The 19,460-nt window shown below is 39.4% G+C and overlaps 1 protein-coding gene across 2 annotated transcripts in view; it reads left to right on the top strand.

The window, feature by feature from the left end:
• The window catches only part of GALNTL6 (polypeptide N-acetylgalactosaminyltransferase like 6), a 3,351,701-nt gene that overhangs the window by 929,737 nt on the left and 2,402,504 nt on the right, over window positions 1–19,460 (top strand). The gene's annotated exons all lie outside the window — the stretch shown is intronic.

Below are 19,460 nucleotides of genomic sequence, written 5' to 3'. Positions count from 1 at the left end.
TGCCATTTGACTTTTTGATTGTAAAATTTGCTTGAATGTGCCCCTGATGTGCCTAAACCATGGAAACCCCCCACAAGTGACACCATTTTGGAAACTAGACCCCTCAGGGAACTTATCTAGATGTTTGTTGAGCACCCTGAACCCCCAAGTCCTTCACAGAAGTTTATAACATGGAGCAGTGAAAATAAAAAAATCAAACTTTTTCCACAAAAATTATGTTTTAGCCCCAATTTTTTTATTTTCACAAGGGTAAGAGGAGAAAATGGACCCCACAAACTTTTGTGCAAGTTCTCCTGGGTACGCCAATACCCCATATGTTGGGAAAATACAGTGTTTGGGTGCACGGCAGAGTTCAAAAGGGAAGGAGCACTGTGTGACTTTTTGAATGCAAAATTGTCTGGAATCGAAAGCGGACGCCATGTCGCGTTTGGAGAGCCCCTGATGTGACTAAATAGTGGAAACCCCCCACAAGTGACCTCATTTTGGAAACTACACCCCTCAAGGATTTTATCAAAGGGTATAGTGAATATTTTAAACCCAGAGGTACGACACAGAATTTGATAACATTAGGTCATCATACTGAATAAGTTGTTATTTGTCTTGAGCACAAGTGCATCGGGTACTCAGGTATGCACCATGTATCACGGGTGCTCAAGTGACATGCTCGAGTCCCCGCCCGCATGTTTCATGGCTATTAGACACCCAAGAAAAACCATGCGGGGATCGCTCGTGCACGGGAGGCCATCCCTGCGAGGGTTTTTTGGCCGCGAAGCATATGGGGCGGAGACTCGAGCACCCACGATACTCAATGCATACCCGAGCACCCAATGCAAACTCAGGTAGCGAGCACTTGCGCTCAATACTAGTTGCCATATCATCATCTTTTTTTTCTTTTGATAAAAATCCCAACCCTAACCCTAGCCCAACCCTAACCCCAACCGTAGCCCAACCACAACCCTAACCCCAACCCTAACCTCAACCCTAACCCTAGCACAACCCTAGCCCAAGCCTAACCCTAGCCCAAACCCAACCCTAACTCCAACCCTAGCCTCAACCCTAACCCTAGCACAACCCTGGCCCAACCCTAACCTTAGCCCAACCCTTACCCCAACCCTAACCCTAGCACAACCCTAACTATAACCCGAGAGTTTATTTCTTACACTGTTCCTCGTGTGGTATAAGTGATTAGACGACTTTATTCTTCGGGTTGGTGCGACTACAGAGATACCAGAATCATATTGGGTTTTTATGATTGACAGCTGTCACACACTAAAAATCTAGTTTTTGCATCGTCATATTTTGAGAGCTATATTTTTTCCATATTTTGGCGGACAGAGTCATGTGATGGCTGGATTTTTGCGAGATGAGTTGACATTTTTATTGGTGCCATTTTCAGGCACGTGACTTTTTTGATCGCTTTCTATTCCGATTTTTGGGAGGCAGAATAAGCAAAAAAAACAATTCAGGAATTGTTTTTTTTTTATTTTTTATTCTGTTCCGCATGTGGTAAAATTGATAAGGTAGCTTTATTCTTCGGGTCAGTACGTTTACAGCGGTACCACATTTATATCGTTTTTCTATGTTTTGGTGCTTTTACATAATAAAAGCAATTTTCTAGAAAAAATTATTTTTTGCATCGCTTTATTTTGAGAGCTATAACTTTTTTTATTTTTCAGTTGATGGAGCTATATGGTAGCTTGTTTTTTGCAGAACGATATGATGTTTTCAGCGGTACCATTTTTATTTATATTCGTCTATTTGATTGCGTGTTATTCCATTTTTTGTTTGGCGGTGTGATGATAAAGCATTGTTTTTTGCTTCGTTTTTTTTTTTTTTTTTTTTTTACCGTGTTCAATGAAGGGGTTAACTAGTGGGACAATTTTATAGGTCAGGTCGTTTCGGACGTGGCAATACCAAATATGTGTACTTTTATTGTTTTGTTTTTTTCATAATAATATTTATTGATGGGTACGTTATATTTTTATTTTTGGTGGATTTTTATTATTTTTTTTAAAAAAATATATTTTTACAATTTTTTTTTCTCACTTTCTGACACCTTTTTTACTTTTACACTTTGTCCCACTATGGGACTTTCACATTTTTTATTCTGATCACCTGCATAGCACAGTAATGAAGCACCATCCCTGTGCTATGCAGGCTGTCAGCGCTGCACAGGGACAAGATAGTTTTGTCATGCACTGCGCATGACCAAAATATCTTCCTGCTGTCTGGTGACCCAGATGTTGTCATGACGACATCGGGTCATCATGTCAACATCCGGGAAGCCGCGGCAAACAGCGCTGGAGGCTGGAAAAGGAGGTGAGTATTGCGATCACCTCCCCTTGCCACCGCAATGCTGCAATCAACTTCGATCGCAGCATTGCGGGGGTTAATGTGCCAGGAGCAGTGCGGGACCGCTCCCTGCACATAGTACTGGGTGTCAGCTGTGTGCGGGCGGAATCGCAAAGACGTACTAATACGTATCAGGCTCTTAAAGCCCAGGGCGCAGATACGTATTAGTAAATCTTGGGCTTTAAAGGGGTTAAGTAGTCAGCATACATAACAGGATAAATGTGGTACAAGCCTTATGCTGAAAGCGATCAAAAAATGTTATGTTCCCCAAAATGTTGCAAAAAAAGAACTTTAACTCAGCCAACAAATATTTACTCTCAACCGAGGTCTGTCATCTGTCAATGGAAAAATAAGGGGTATCCTGATTACTGGAAGCACTAAGCCTTTGGAAATGCGACATGTCACTTAAAAAACAATGCAGTAAAATCTGCACTCCCAAATCAAAATGTCCCCCTCTTTGCAGCACAGTGTCCTTATACCACAGTTAATGTCTACATCTATGAAATTACTGTAGCAGGGTAAAATTCATTTAAGAATTTACATGGTGCATGTTTACCAAAGCACAATATATGGGCACTAAACGGCATATTTGCAATGTTCACTCTGCAGCATTCAATCCATGCTTTTTCTGGAGATTGCCCATGAGTCCACAATAGTCCCTGCATCCATATATGAATTAATTGAGGGGTGTAATTTCCAAAATAAGGTCACTTTTGGAGTTATTCTGACTGTTTTGGCAACTTAGAGACTCTGCAAATTTCATTCGCAATCTATTTCAGCAAAATTTGTGCTCCTAAAGTCACATGGCACTCCTTCCATTCTAAGCCCTTCCATTTAGCTAAACAGTACCTCCCGTCTACATATGGGCTTGTGAAAGTATTCGCCCCCTTGGCTTTTTACCTTTTTTGTTACATTACAACCTGTGTTTAAATATTTTTGTAATCCAAATTATGTGCGATACATCAACACTCAGTAGTCTAAGTTGGTGAAGTGAAGTGAGAAAAATAGAGGCATAAATTAAATTTATGCGATAAAATAACTAAAAATTGTCATGTGCATATGTATTCACCCCTATTGCTATGAAGCCTCTAAAAATTAGTGGTGCAAGTGATTACTTTCATAAGTCACATACTCAGTGAAAGGAAGTCCACCTGTGTGCAATCTGTCACATGGTTTATCAGTATATACACACCTTTTCTTAAAGGACACAGAGGCTGCAACACAATTAAACAAAAGGCACCACTAACTAAACAACACTGTGAAGACCACGGAGATCTTCAAACAAGTCAGGGAAAAATTGTTGAGAGGTACAAGTCAGGGTTGGGTTTTAAAAAAATATCTCAATCTCTGATGATTCCCCGTTGCACCATCAAATCCATTATCATCAAATGGAAAGAACATGGTGCCACAACAAACCTGCCAAGATAGGGCCACTGAACCTAAACTCACAACCCGAGCAAGTAGGGCATTAATCAGAGGGGCAGCACAGAGACCAAATGTAACCCTGAATGAGCTGCAGAGTTCCACAAGCAGCGACTGGAGTATCTGTACATACAACCACAATAAGCCATACACTATATACAGGTGGTCTTTATGGAAGAGTGGACAGAAAAAAAAGCCTTTACTCACACACAAAAATTGTAAGGCTCATTTTGTTTTTGCCAAAAGACAAGTCTGGCACCAAATCAACATGCCTCATCAACTCAAGAATACCATCCCCAAAGTGAAATATGGTGGTGGCAGCATCATGTTCTGGGGAATTTTTTCGGCAGCTGTGACAGGGAAAATGGCCCGAGTCAAGTGGAAGATGGATGGTATGAAACACAGGGATATTCTTGAGCAAAATCTGTTTCAGTTTGTCAGTGATTTGAGACTGGGACGGAGGTTCACCTTCCAACAAGACAATGAACCAAAGCATACTGCTAAAGCAGCACTTGGGTGAATTAAGGAAAAATGTGTTAATATTTTGGAGTGGCCTAGTCAAAGTCTTCACCATAATCCAATTGAGAATCTTTGGCAAGACTTGAAGATAGCTGTTCACCAGAGGAAACCATCTAACTTCAAGAAACTTGAATTGAAAAATCTGGTGTATTTTAAGACTGCCTATTCTAAGTTTTCAATGTCTAAGAATTTGATAGTATTGATAAATATGCCGCATCGAATTTAATATTTGTCTCTACATAGAAATGTAGATTTTCCTGCAAGAGAAAAAATCCTATTTCCATATATAACCTATGAGTTCCTAACTTCTTGATCATATAATAAGGGTTTATAGTAATTTATTCATGGAAGAAAAGGAAGAGATGGAAGAAAAAAGTAATTTATATAAATGTTTACTAGACACATCTTTATGCTACAGTTCATGGGGGCCTAAATAACTGTCTTTTGAAGATACAGCGATAGGAAACTGTCATTCAGGAATCAGGAACCTTAATTATGGAGGCTTTAAAGCACATTCTGTAAGAGTGTATGGTTTGGGTTTCTAGCCTATGGCCCTTAACTTGGTTCCCCACATAAGAATAGCACAGTGACTCACACAGAAACTGCAATTTAATCTCTGAATGAAGACAAAATCTTTGCCGCTACTCAAAGGTGAGGATTTTTGGGCTTGCAATACAGAATAACTGCACATCTCATTAAGGTTACACATCAGAGATGAGGCACAGAAATACAGTTCGCAACAGTACACTGACATTTTTATTGTATTTCTATGTGTTGGTTTAACCATGCTTGGCTACCTCTTTAGTTCTGGAAATTTGTTGATGATTAGGTAATCAAGTTCAACCGGAAGAGGGCCATGTGATTGATGTGGTCACTGACTTTATCTCGTGGTATAAAAGTGCTCAATAATTTCTATCATTTCTATTTAGCCTTATAATGGACTTTTATTCTAGACATCAGACTTATTGTTTCTCTGACAAAATTCAATAAAATTGAATTAAAAATACTAATATAATAATAAACGCTTTAAAAGTGACACAGCAAAAAAAAGTGATAAGCTGTATATATTTTCCAGGGAGAAAACTGATACAATAAACAGAGCTGCATATAAATGGACTGGAGCTCTGTAATCAATCATATGGTGCTACCTGTCACTTCAGCAGGGAGAAGGAAACTGCAAAAGTTCACTTTCTCATTAAGCTTCAAAGTCAATAACATCCATGTACAGAAATACATGCTATATCAAAGGAAACAAACTCATTATTAATGATTACATTTCCAAAGTAAAGACAAATCAATTACACAGGAAATATGTAAAAAATAGAAGAGAACCGATTAGAGTTAAAATTACTGTGTTTTCTTGCAAGTGGTGAACAACAACAGGTCAAAACAGAAAAAAAACTTTTAAGCTGGGACTTCACAGCGAATTTAACTGTGACATCTGCGATCAGGGTTCACTAAGTGACACTACTAAATCACAGTATAAAGCAAAAAAATGGGGTTTAGGGTACTGGTACTGCAACTAACCAGTCACAAAAAATCCCATGCAGTTGGACTTCTTGTCACGGTTGCAGTACACTCAGGGTTATAATGTGTCACCATTTACTTGCATTGCCCAGCTATGTCTTAGCGACACCTAGCAAACTTTGGTTGCATGATCGGTGTCGCAACCAGAGTCACGGTGTAGCCCCAGTCCTAATCTAATTTATGAAGTTGAGTACATTAGCAAATAGTTGCTCCTCTTATATTTATCCTAAAAGCTAATTTTCTGTTACTTAACCATATTCTTTGTATACTTAACTCTGGAGGCTTTAATCGGTTGTCATATGAAAATAGCCAGCTCACTCTTGTGAACCTGTCCAGTGAAGAAGCCTGAGATCATGCTGCTGCACAGCGTATAACAATATACAACATATTGAGAAGAAAAATGATCCAGCTTCCAAGATATCCTTTTAATATAAATCCTTAAAATACATACACACTAAGAACACAAATGTTTTTTGGGGTGGGGTGAGAACATAAAAAAAAAAAAACGCATTTTGAATGCAAGCCGCGTTCTTAAACTTGATCTGACCAAATTTAAAAATGCAGCTTGTGTTCAAAACGCTATTTTTTATGTACTCCTCCTACCCCCATAGACATTCATGTTCTTAGTGTGTGTTAGTGTTCTTAGTGGATAATTTTTAAGATTATCATATTGGAATCTGGATCGTTTTTCTTCTCACAAATAGCACCTTTTAAACTCTAAGTTGTTTCAGTTAGTTTGTCTTCTCTAACTTCTGGTGATCAGTTGTTCCTGGGGGAGGACATATATAAAAAGTCATACACATATATCAGTCCAATAAAGTGCATGCTTTAGGCAAAATGTAGCATTATATAGATAATTGGCTGCCCTTGTAATGGATTATTGGGCTAGGTCCACCAGTGTGAAAAGTACTCTCTGATGCTGATCCTACTCTAGGGCATCCATATGACCTTATAGGAATTTTTTTTTAATAAGGCGGCTCATTTTAATGTAGCCTCCATTGTCTTACAATATAGACAAGAAAAATACTTGCCAAAATGCCTGATTTTCCTGCAAATTGTATTCCAGTTTGATATAGTAAAATTTGTTAAATTAATACCAGTATGACTGTATCTTTCAAAGAATGCAAATATGTGCTCCTATTGCTTGAGAATTAGATGGGATCTTTGATTAATTGAAATAATATTAATTGAATTGATCATAAAACTTGGTTTTACAGGAAAGTACAAAAATGAATGGCAATTACAATAAATTATAATTGTGCCTTTGATATGCATAACTGTTTTGTAACATTTTGATTCATCACGTGCTTGCTCTCTGGGTTGTCTGGGTTTCTTCCAAAATTCTTTTTCACTTTTTCCTTATACAATTAAAATATATTTATAGGTTTACTAGTCTAATATGAGTATAATACTTATAAGATTTTTTAACAGGGAGTAAGACAATTATGTGCTGTGTTTTTGTGCAGAGATATAGCATGTGGCAGCTTCATTGCAAAAGTTTGGTTTCTCTCTCTCTTTCTCTCCTTCTCCTAAAGCTATAGTCACATAAAAATAGATTGGATACAGTATTAGGGGACTTTAAAATGTTCTATATAATATACTAAAGCAATTTCACTATTTGAGCTTTATCACAAAAAAAATTCTATAAAAATCACATTAGTGGAAAAAAATTGACAATTCTAGCAAATTTAAATTTGAAAAGGTTCCAGAACTTTGATGAATGTAGGCCTTTATTAATCCTTCTGTCACTTTATGGTATCAAACAGACTTGAGGATGTTGAGATCAGGTTTCACTGGAGGCCATATTGTCATAGAATCATAGAATCATAGAATGTAAGAGATGGAGGGGACCTCCATGGTCATCTGGTCCAATCCCTTGCTCAATGCAGGATTCACTAAGCCATCTCAGACAGATGTCTGTCCAGCCTTTGGCTGAAGACTTCCATTGAAAGAGAACTCACCACCTCTCGTGGCAGCCTGTTCCACTCATTAATCACCCTCATTGTCAAAAAGTTTTTTCTAATATCTAATCTGCATCTTCTCCCATTCAGTTTCATCCTATTGCTTCTAGTCTTTCTTTGTGCAAATGAGAATAAAATTGATCCCTCTACAGTGTGACAGCCATTGAGATATTCATAGACAGCTATTAAGTCTCCTCTCAGTCTTCTCTTTTGCAAGCTAAACATTCCCAAATCCTCTAACCGTTCCTCATAGGACATTGTTTATAGACCGGTCACCATTTTGGTCGCTCTTCTCGGAACTTGCTCCACTTCTTCATGTCTTTTTTAAGATGTGGTGCGCAGAACTGGACACAGTATTCTAGATGAGGTGACTTCCAGGACTCTTGTTCTTCTTTAGGCTGAAATAGTGCTTAATGATATTGGCTGTATATTTAGAATCATTGTTCTGCTGTAAAATAAATTTGGAACCAATCAGATGTCTCCCTCTTGGCATTGTTTGATAGACAAGTATTTGTCTGTATTTTTTAGCATTGAATACATTCTAAATGCTGTCCAAATCCCCTTCTACATTTGCTAAAATACAGCCCCAAACTCACAAGGAAACTCCTACATGCTTCACGGTTGTATGCAGACACTCATTATAATAATTCTTCTCAGCCCTTCAACACCAAAGCTTCCTTCTGTTACAGTAAAACATTTCAAATTTTGACTCATCAGTCAGGAAAATGTGCTGAGATTTTTCTGCACCTTATTTTCAATGTTTTCATGCTTTATTGAGCCACTGGTCATTGTTTTCATGTAGAAATGTTTGTTTCTGGCTGCAATTCATTGATGAAGACCACTTCTGGCCAGACTTCTCTGTACAGTAAATGGGTGTAACTGTTTCCACTGGTTGCTGCCACTGCCAATTCTGAGCTGAAAGCAATGTTGAACTCCTTTTGATTTTGAAGAGAAGTAAAGATAAGGTGTCTTTCATCTGCTGCATTAAGTTTCCTTGGCCGACTACTAGGCCTATTATCCTCAATGTTGCCTTTTTCTTGATGTTTTCAATGCTGAAAACTACAGGAAGATTCTTATCCATCATACAATACCATCAGGGAGGCATGTGACTTGCAAAAAATAATATTCTGCAAAAGTACAATGACCCCAAATATACAGCTAATGTCATTAAGAACTATATTCAGCATGTAGAAGAACAAAGAGTTTTGAAAGTGATGGCATGGCCCTCATAGAGCCCTGATCTCAACATCACTGAGTCTGTTAAGGATTACATGAAGAGACAGATGGATTTGCGCAAGCCTAGATTCACAAAAGATATGCGGTTAGTTTTGTAAGATATTTGGTATATCCTACGTGCTGCGTTCCCTCAAAAATTATGTGCAAGTGTGTGCAGAAGAATGAATGATTTGATGCTGTTTTGAAGGCAAAGGACAATGACACCAAATATTGATTTGATTTAGATTTCTCTTTTGTTCTGCATTTTGTTAACTGATAAAAAGAAACTATTAACACTTCTATTTTTGAAGACTTTCTTAGTTTGCAGGATTTTTTCCACTTTTGTCTAAAACATTTGCAATTTTCTGTATGGCTGCAGTGAGCTGGCCATATAGCACAGACAACGATCGCATCACAATCCTTGGACTGGCTGTTGGCTGTCCTGACCTGAGCATGACAGCATGTATTTCTATGCAGCTTTCACGCTTAGGTCAGGAGATCCAACAGCCAGTCCAAGGATTGTGCTGTGATTCTCGCGTGAGTGTGAGGAAACTTAATAGAAAATTCTTTGTAAAAAAAATTCTTGGCTAAATATTTAATATCTAAAGTTTAATACTTAAAAATGGATTACACATTGCAACTCTATTCTAGGACAAAGTCCCCCAGACAAAGTCATTGGCAAAATGAGCAACATTTGTTATGTGTGGTCTTGGCTATTCAATTTGGGTAATGTCCATTCGTCTTCTTGCAGGGTTGGAATATACCTTTCTTATTTTTCATATCAGATGATTAGTTGTTTTAGTCCCCAATATTTTAGGCCTTTTCAACTGTTTTTTTATCATAATTATTTTTAGCCATAGAAAAAAAAACATTCGCTCACTAGCTTCCCTTAATGGTCCAAAAATCATTTTGGAACACTGATATAAACTCTAAGGTTGTAATATGATTCTTAGTGCACTGATATTAGTAGCATGTAAAAAATGAGAAGGGGGGGAATGGCTCCATTATTTCATCTGTATCCAAACGAAGACCTGTACAAGCATTGAAAATATTATTATTATTATTATTATTATTATTATAATTACAAATAACAAATATCAATCATTCAAGTTTGTCATATTTGTTTCACTTTGGTAAACCAATATTAAATCTGGTCATAAATGCCCCAAATACCACAGTCCTCATGAAGTTAATGTAATTTTTTGTGTGGTTTTATGGAATGAATCATGTACTTTTTTCTTGAATTAAAAAAACTCCTAAGTATGATCCTCAGATAAACCTGATTCTGTACTGGAAACAATTTCCCAGTCCTCTGAGTACAGCATGCATTTACTGTTGGGGTTTGCTGAGGCAAAGCTGTGAAATTAAAAGCCCATTGTTGTTCACTAAGTTCAGTGAATCTTCGTTGGTGTGACTGTGTACAATATCGACATTTTGGCACTGCTCCAGAGATATTTGGAGGGTTATAATATGCTTTGCTGAAAACAAAGTACATTCTTTTAATTGTACTGAGTGGCAATAAAATACTTTATTGTTATATATGTTATATATTGTCTCACAAATCATGTTAATGTATCATGTTAAAAAGACCAAATTCACACTTTCATAATAGGTAGCAGTAAATTATGTATGCACAGTATGTATCTATGTGTAGATTTATGAATGTGAATGTAAATAAGAGAAGCACCAATATATAAATTAAAGTAAGTAAAATCCATACATATGTGGTGGTTTAAAGAATATTTATTTCATACATGATAGAAATACTAATACTTAGTCAGTGGTGTAACTAGAGTTCTGTAGGCCACAAAGCAAAATTTGGATGTTCCCCCCCTTGACCATCCTCCACACACACACACACACACTAGCATGTTGCTCAGATATGTATGCACTCGTAGCATTATTAGAGTCTGTGTTAGCCCCACATAACAAAAAAATGCAATTACTATATTACAATCTGGCCGAAGAACACAGCTATAAGATAATTTCATAAGCAATTCTTCTAAATATTACAGTCATATAGTTCCCGAATAAGAAATATTATCCCCATACTTTTACTAAACAAAGTCCACTATATTAAAACCAATATTAAAAATAATACCACAATCAGAAACAAATAATAATACATATATTGCTACCACATAGTGTCGGGATATTACCACCATCCTGTTACCTAACAAAATGAACTATGCCAAGACCAATATTACCAATAACTTTGCATGCAGGAGACAAATACTGACACCCCATGACCATATACAGTTGAAACCAGAAGTTTACATACACTGTATAAAAAGACACATATGCATGTTTTTCTCAGTATCTGACATGAAATTAGAATAAACCTTTCCTGTTTTAGATCAATTAGGATTAACATAATTTTTAATGTTTGCCAAATGGCAGAATAATGAGAGAGAGAGAATGTTTTAAGGCATTTTTATTACTGTACATCCACAGGTGTGTCTCTAATTAACTCAGATGTTGCCAAAAAAACTATCAGAAGCTTCCAAACACATGACACCATCATATGGGCAGTCCAGAATTGTAGTAAGCTTATCTCTGTGTATATAAACTTTTGACTTTGCAGTAAGTAATAAAAATGCCTTAAAACATTCTCTCGCTCTCAATATTCTGGAATTTGCCAAATATTAAAAATTATGGTAATTCTAATTGACCTAAAACGGGAAAGATTTATTCTGATTTCATATCAGATATTGAGAAAAACATGCATATGTGTATTTTTATATAGTGTATGTAAACTTCTGGTTTCAACTGTGTTACCACCAGATAGTGACTTAATAGTAAGAGTATCACAGTGGCCTTGGAGTTATGTTGTCTTGGGTTTAAACTCCACCAAGAACAATATCTGCAAGGTGTTTGTATGTTCTCTCCATCAATTTACCCCAGTTTTCACCCTCACTCCAGAGACGTACTGATAGGGAATTCAGATTGCAAGGTCCAATGGGGACAGTTATGATGATGTCTGGAAAGTGCTGCAGAATTAAATAATACCATTATACTGATTATTGTTAAAAACCACATTAGTAACTCTAATATTACCCATATGCAATTTGTTGGAAAGTATCAGTATGTACAGTGCAGGTAACTCTGGATTCTCAACAGTGATGCCTCCAATTGAACTAATTCAATTTCTCCTTTTTTTCTTCGCTCAGGCAAGATTGGTCTCTGCAAAATATAACAGACAGGCATCTATGGCTGATCGTTTCTAGAGCACCATCCCCACATTATCTCAATTTTTACAGTTACAATACTTTCCAGGGTCCAGGGTTGTACTGGAACTAAAAAGCAGCTCTGGCACAGAAATTTTACCAGCCCCCACATAGAATACGACCCCTCATCCCAAAGAGGAAAGATAGTAGTTTCCAATGCAAAGTTCAGCAAATTTTGCTTTAGGTCTCATGCAGGCATCAATTTTTCACTCAGGCGTGAAAAAAACTGACCGACTTTTATCAGTATTTGGTCAGTGTGTCAATTTTTACTATCAGTGATTTCTCAGATACCGAAATGCAAAGCTGCCATTACAATGTTAAAACCTGATATCAAATGGATTGTACACTGATGGCAATGTGTGCCATCCATGATTTTCACGGAACCATAGACTTGTATGGGTGATTTTGATCCATGACTTAAATAAAAAAAACATATCTCCTTATTTTTTTTGCAGTACACAGTCTGCAAAAAAACACAGAAATGTGAATAGCTACATAGTCTATAAGGATACCTGTTCCATCCTTGAAAATCACAAATAGGACATGTTCATGAAAAGTGGACGTTTGAATGAGGCATGTCCTTCAACACTCACTTATTGAAGCACTCTCATAAAATGTTGAATTCCCTAAATGTACTTACATGAACATGTAAGTGTGGTAATAAATTCACCGATCATTGTCTTCCACAGTTTCTACTGCCGATCCTCTCCTTTTCTGGGTCACGTGACTTCTGTTCCAACTTCCGATTCACACAATTCATGTGACCAAAAAGCTGGGGAAGATGGTGATTGGTATTTTACCGCACTTAAACTATATATACATTTTCACATGTTTAGAGAATAAAATATTTCATGGGAGTGCTTCTTTTAACCTCCAGTTCAAAGGTGAAGTACTCCAGCATTGCAAAAATATTAAAAAAATTCTTTGAAATGGCAGAATGTAGGCACAGGAAAAATACATAACAATTACAAGAAGGTCATGAATATCAGATTGGATAGGTCTGGCACCTGGCACTTGTACAGATCAGCTGTTTTCTGCTCTCACTGTGGCCATATGTATACAGTGATTGTAGCCGAACAGCACAATGCATTTACTGAAAAGTGTCCGTTCTCTGGTACTGAAACTCAACTCACATTCACTTCAATAAGATCTGATCTGTAGAACCTGAGAACGGCCCAGTACGGAGCTGTGGTGTTCCGGATCAGTACACTGTGTACATCCAATTGCAGCTAAAAGCAGCTGATCAGTGGAGGTGCCATTTGTTGGCTCCCCACTAATCTGATATCGATGACATATCCTAAAGATAACCTATGAGCCTAAGTCCTGGAGACCAGCGACTAGTCCGTATGCCAAGACTACACAACAACTTTGCCCACAATTTACATTGCACGTCGAGAGATCACATTACAAACCTGTTCCAATGCAACCTAATGGAAGTAAATGAGATTGCAAGTTATATAAAATAAAAATTATTTGGATTTTTTCCACTTTTGTGTTATGGGTCAGAAAACTTTCCAACTGCAATGCAGCCAAATTCATTCACATTACTGTGTAGCCCCAGCAAACTATCACCCCTGTGCAGTACAAATGCTGCTATGCAATTCATGTACAGAATCTTACTGTGAGCAAATCACTGCACTAAATAGTATTTCACATTAATCCCACCATTCCAACACAGCACTACACCATCTACATGACAGACTATATAGTAACATAGTAACATAGTTTGTAAAGCCGAATAAAGACTTGCGTCCATCAAGTTCGACCTGTTAGTTCTGTAATTGCTAAAGTTGATCCAGAGGAGGGCAAAAACCCCAAATGATTTAGCCAATCTTCACCTGAGGAAAAATTCTCTCCCGACTCTGAAACCAGCAGTCAGAATAAATCCCTGTATCAACCTACTATTTTATTTTATTTTTAAGTATACGCTGAAATCTGCCTGGAATCTAGAAATGCATCCAGTCCCCGCTTGAACTGGTGTAGTGAATCCGACATTACCATCTCCTCACTCAGTGAATTCCATATTCTCACTGCTCTTACTGTAAAGAACCCCTTCCTATGCTGGTGCTGAAACCTTTTCTCTTCCAGTCTTAGTGAATGCCCTCTTGTTACCGTAATATCCCTCCTTTTGAACAAATCCCGGGCAAGATCTCTATACTGTCCCCTAACATATTTGTACACATTTATTATGTCCCCCCTCAACCTTCTCTTTTCCAGGCTGAATAGTCCTAGTTTTGCCAACCTCTCTGGGTATTGCAGTCCCTCCATTCCCTTTATTAATTTTGTTGCCCTTCTTTGTACCTTCTCAAGCTCATTTATATCCTTTCTATATATTGGGGCCCATAACTGAGCACAGTATTCCAAGTGTGGTCTGACCAGTGCTTTGCAGCTATACCTCTTCTGATACATTCCATTACCCTGTTTGCCCTTACAGCAGCGGCCTGACTTTGGGCACTCCAATTTAGTTTGCTATCAATCAAGATGCCCAAGTCCTTCTCCATCTCTGAATTCCCCAATGATTTCCCATTCAGTGAGTACTGGTGACTTCCATTTTTCCTTCCCATATGTTTGACCTTACATTTCTCCTCATTAAACCTCCTTTGCCATTTAATGCTCCACCTACCCAGCTTATCCAAATCCCTCTGTAGGTCTGCACTGTCCTCTTTTGTATTAATTGTTTTCCATAACTTTGTGTCATCTGCAAATATTGATATTTTACTATTTATCCTGTTGACTATGTCGTTAATAAAGATATTAAATAACATTGGGCCTAGTACAGACTCCTGTGGTACCCCACTAGTGACGCTTACCCAATCTGAGTATATTCCATTTATAATCACCCTCTGCCTTCTATCCCTTAGCCAGTTAGCTACCCACTTGCAAACATTTTCCCCCAGCCCCATCATTCTCATTTTGTATATCAACCTATTATGTGGCACGTTATCGAACGCTTTTGAGAAGTCGAGATACACGATATCCACTGGTTCCCCCTGATCTACTCGAGAGCTAACCTCCTCGTAGAAGTCAATCAGGTTTGTTTTGCAGGAGCGATTCCTCATGAATCCATGTTGGTTCGGGGTTAAAAGATTATTAGCATCAAGATGCTGCGTAATCACCTCTTTAATGAAGCTTTCAAAAATTTTGCCCACAACGGACGTCAGACTCACCGGCCGATAGTTTCCGGCGTCACTTTTTGCTCCCTTTTTGAATATTGGCACTACATTCGCCTGTCGCCAATCAAGTGGTACAGACCCAGTCTCAACAGAGTCCTTAAATATAAGATATAACGGTCTGTCTATCACATTACTTAGTTCCCTTAGTACCCGTGGGTGTATGCCATCAGGTCCTGGTGATTTGTTTATTTTAATGTTACTGAGGCGTTTCTGTACCCCAACTTGGGTTAGATTTGTCATACTTAGTGGAGGATTAAGCTTGTCACTTCTCATTTCGCCTGTTAGTTCTATTTCCTTTGTGAAAGTTGTCGAAAAAAAATTATTTAATAGATTAGCTTTATCCTCATCTTTCTCTATGATTTTGCCTTCATCACTTTTTATCGGTCCAATATTATCCGATTTAATCCTTTTACTATTTATATACGTAAAGAACAGTTTGGGATTTGATCTACTTTCCCTAGCAATACGTCTCTCTGTTTCCTCCTTCGCTATTTTTATTTGTTTTTTGCAGGTTCTCATTTTTTCCTTGTAACACTTTAGTGCCTCCTTACTGTTTTCCTGTTTTAATCTCTTGAATGCCTCTTTTTTGCTATTTAACGCCCCTTTTACGCTCTTGTTCAACCATATTGGTTTCCTCTTATTTCTGGCCCTTTTATTCCCATACGGTATATATCTCTCGCACTGAGTATTCAGAATTCTTTTGAAGGTTTCCCGTTTACTATTCGTATTCCTTTGATTAACGACTTTGTCCCAGTCAATAAGTTGAAGGTTTTCTATCAGCTGATCAAACTTCGCCCTCCTAAAGTTTAATGTTTTTGTTGTTCCTTTTTTGATAACCCTACTGAAGGGCATTTTGAAATCGATAATATTATGATCGCTATTACCTACGTGCCCCCCTATCTGTACCTCAGTTATTCTATCAGGCCTATTAGTCAATATTAAGTCCAACACGGCCTTCCCTCTCTTTGGTTCCTGCACTAGTTGGGAGAGATAATTATCCTTAATATTTATCAAGAACCTTTTTCCTTTCGGAGATCTACAGGTTTCTGTTTCCCAGTCAATATCCGGGTAGTTGAAATCCCCCATTACAATCACTTCATTATGTTTTGCTACTTTGTCTATTTGTCCTAATAGCAGATTCTCATTCTCCTCTGTTATATTTGGTGGCTTATAGCAGACCCCCAGTAATATTTTATTATTATTTTTTGCCCCTCTATTTCTACCCACATGGACTCGACCCCCTCTTCTCCCTCTCCTATATCTTCTCTTAGTCTGGGCTTTAGACATGACTTTACATATAAGCAGACTCCACCGCCTCTCCCCTGTTTCCGGTCCCTTCTAAATAAACTATAATCTAATAAATTTACCGCCCAGTCGTAGCTATCGTCTAACCAAGTCTCTGTTATACCTACGATGTCATACCTCTCCTCCGATATAAGCGCCCGCAGCTCATCCGCCTTATTGGTCAGGCTTCTTGCGTTGGTCAGCATGAAAGATAAAACTTTGGGGTTACTTAGCATCCTATTCTTCTCTAATGATCTAACTGTACTATCCCCACCCCCCTCTCCACCCTCATTATATTCACTTCTCCCCTTCCCCCTTGCTTGCCTCACATCCCACCTATTTCCTTGGTTCCCCCCCATCTCTAGTTTAAGTACTCCTCCAACCTATTAGCCATCTTCTTCCCCAGCACCGCTGCACCCTCCCCATTGAGGTGCAGCCTGTCCCTACGGTAGAGCCTGTAGCCGACCGCGAAGTCGGTCCAGTTCTCCATGAACCCAAACCCTTCTGCCTTGCACCAACTCTTTAGCCACTTATTCACCTCCCTAACTTCCCGTTGGCGCTCCTGTGTGGCTCGCGGGTTTGGTAGTATTTCTGAGAAAACTACCTTGCCCTAAGCTTCCTACCTAGGTCCCTGAAATCATTTTTAAGGACCCTCCATCTACCACTCACTTTGTCATTGGTGCCGATGTGGACCATGACCGCTGGGTCTTCGCCAGCCCCACGCAGTAACCTGTCAACCCGATCCGTGATGTGCCGGACTCGAGCACCAGGGAGGCAGCACACCATTCGGCGATCCCGGTCTTTGTGACAGACTGCCCTGTCTGTCCCCCTAATAATAGAGTCACCCACTACCAGGACCTGTCTTGCCTGCCCTACACTTCCCCTCTCCCCCTCATTACTGGAGCATACACTCCCCCGGCGGTCAGAGGATCTGTTGTGCTCCAATAATGCCGGTTCTGAACCAGCCTTCCTATACTTCTTCCCTCTATCCCTTCTAACTGTTATCCAGCTCCCTGCCTGTTCAGCCTGCACTTCCCCTCTATGCTCCACCCCCAGTATTGACCGATTGAGTGTCTGCTCGGTGAGCAGCAAACTCCGATCCATGTTGTCGATGCTCCTCAGTATCGCTATCTGAGCACTTAGATCCAGAATTTGGGCTTTCAAGTGCACGATATGCTCACATCTCTCGCAGCAGTATGGATCCTCTAGCGGTAGCTCACGGAATGCATACATTGCGCAAGATGTACACTGCACGGCTCCGGCCAACATGGACGTCATTCTAAATATGGGGATACAGTCAGTATATATATACAAGTACAAAACACAATTATTTATATATAGGTGTATGGACGGGGATCAATTAGGGATGTGCAAGTGTATCAATTAGATATCAGCGGGGGATCAGTTAAGTATGGACGGGGGATCAATTAAGTATCAAGTAAGTATGGACGGGGAAATCAGCAGAGTAGGTCAGGTGGATTAAATAAATATGGACGGTGTGTCAATTAACTATGGACTGGCGATCAATAAATATGGACTGGGGAAATAATTAATTGTGGACTGGGGAATCAATCAATTAATTATGGACAGGGGGACAGGGGGTTAATTAAATATGGATGGGGATAAGGCAAATAAATAGGGACTGGGGGATCAGTAAAAGTGGACAGGGGGAATCTATTAAATATGGACAAGGGGGATCAATTGATTATGGGCAGGGGGGGTCAATCAGTTAAATGTGGTCGGGGCAATCAATTTAATATGGACGGGGGGTGGTCAGGGGGATCAATTAAATGAGGACGGGGGGTCAATTTAAATGTGGTCAGGGGGATCAGTTAAATATGGACGGGGGGTGATCAGGGGAATCAATTTAAATATGGACAGGGGGTGATCAATTAAAAATGGACTGGGGGATCACTAAAGGGGGCCGGGGGAGTTGTACTAAATATGGATAGGGGAGATCGATCAAATATGGACAGGATTAATTTAAATAAGGCCGGGGGGAGCACTTAAATATAATACAATTACAATACAAATACAAATACAATACAGTACAGTACACACTCGGGTTCAGTAGGGCCGCTTATCGCGGCCTCCTGCCCCTCACTCACCTCCTCTAGGGACGCTGCACGCTGCACGCTATCACAGCGCGTTCGCCCCTCCGGTTACCTCTTACCAGTACTCCTGGTCATCTCCTGGTCACCTCCTGGTCACCACCACCTGGCTCCCTCCGCCGGCCGGCAGCGCTGCACGCTATCACAGCGCTCTCTTGCGCTCGTCCCTCTGGTCGCCACCTACCGGTCCTCCCGGTCCACTCGGTCACCTCCGCCTGGCTCCCTCGCCGGAGGGCCGCGAGCCGAGTCGGACCACTCCGCCCGCCGCACGCCGCTCACCACAGCCACACCACAGCCCATGTGCTCACACCCCGCGCGCTCTCTCACTTCCGGTCACCTGACCTTCGAAAAGGACTTCATGCAAGTTATGTTCTGTAAGTTTTAGATTAGCACATGCTTTAGTATATAACAAAAGATTAATGTTAGGAATTCTGAGCATGCATATTGTACAAAGAGTTTGGGAACAGAAACTGAGAGCAAAGGGCCCCTGTGCAAAAATTGTGTATGGACCCCTACCTTTAAGTAACACAAGTCATACAATAAAACAAGTTGTACACACATAATAACAGCATGCACATCAGAAAATTGTAGTGCACCAGTGACATAAGGACAGATCAGTGTGCAAATTGAAGTGGTCAGTGGGGCGCTAGAAACTGGATAAGGCGCTGG

This window comes from Phyllobates terribilis, unplaced genomic scaffold (assembly GCF_046119375.1).
Source record: "Phyllobates terribilis strain yellow unplaced genomic scaffold, ASM4611937v1 Scaffold_1__5_contigs__length_1240528914, whole genome shotgun sequence".
In the NCBI taxonomy this organism is placed as follows: domain Eukaryota; kingdom Metazoa; phylum Chordata; class Amphibia; order Anura; family Dendrobatidae; genus Phyllobates; species Phyllobates terribilis.
This window is presented reverse-complemented; position numbering and strand designations above follow the sequence as displayed.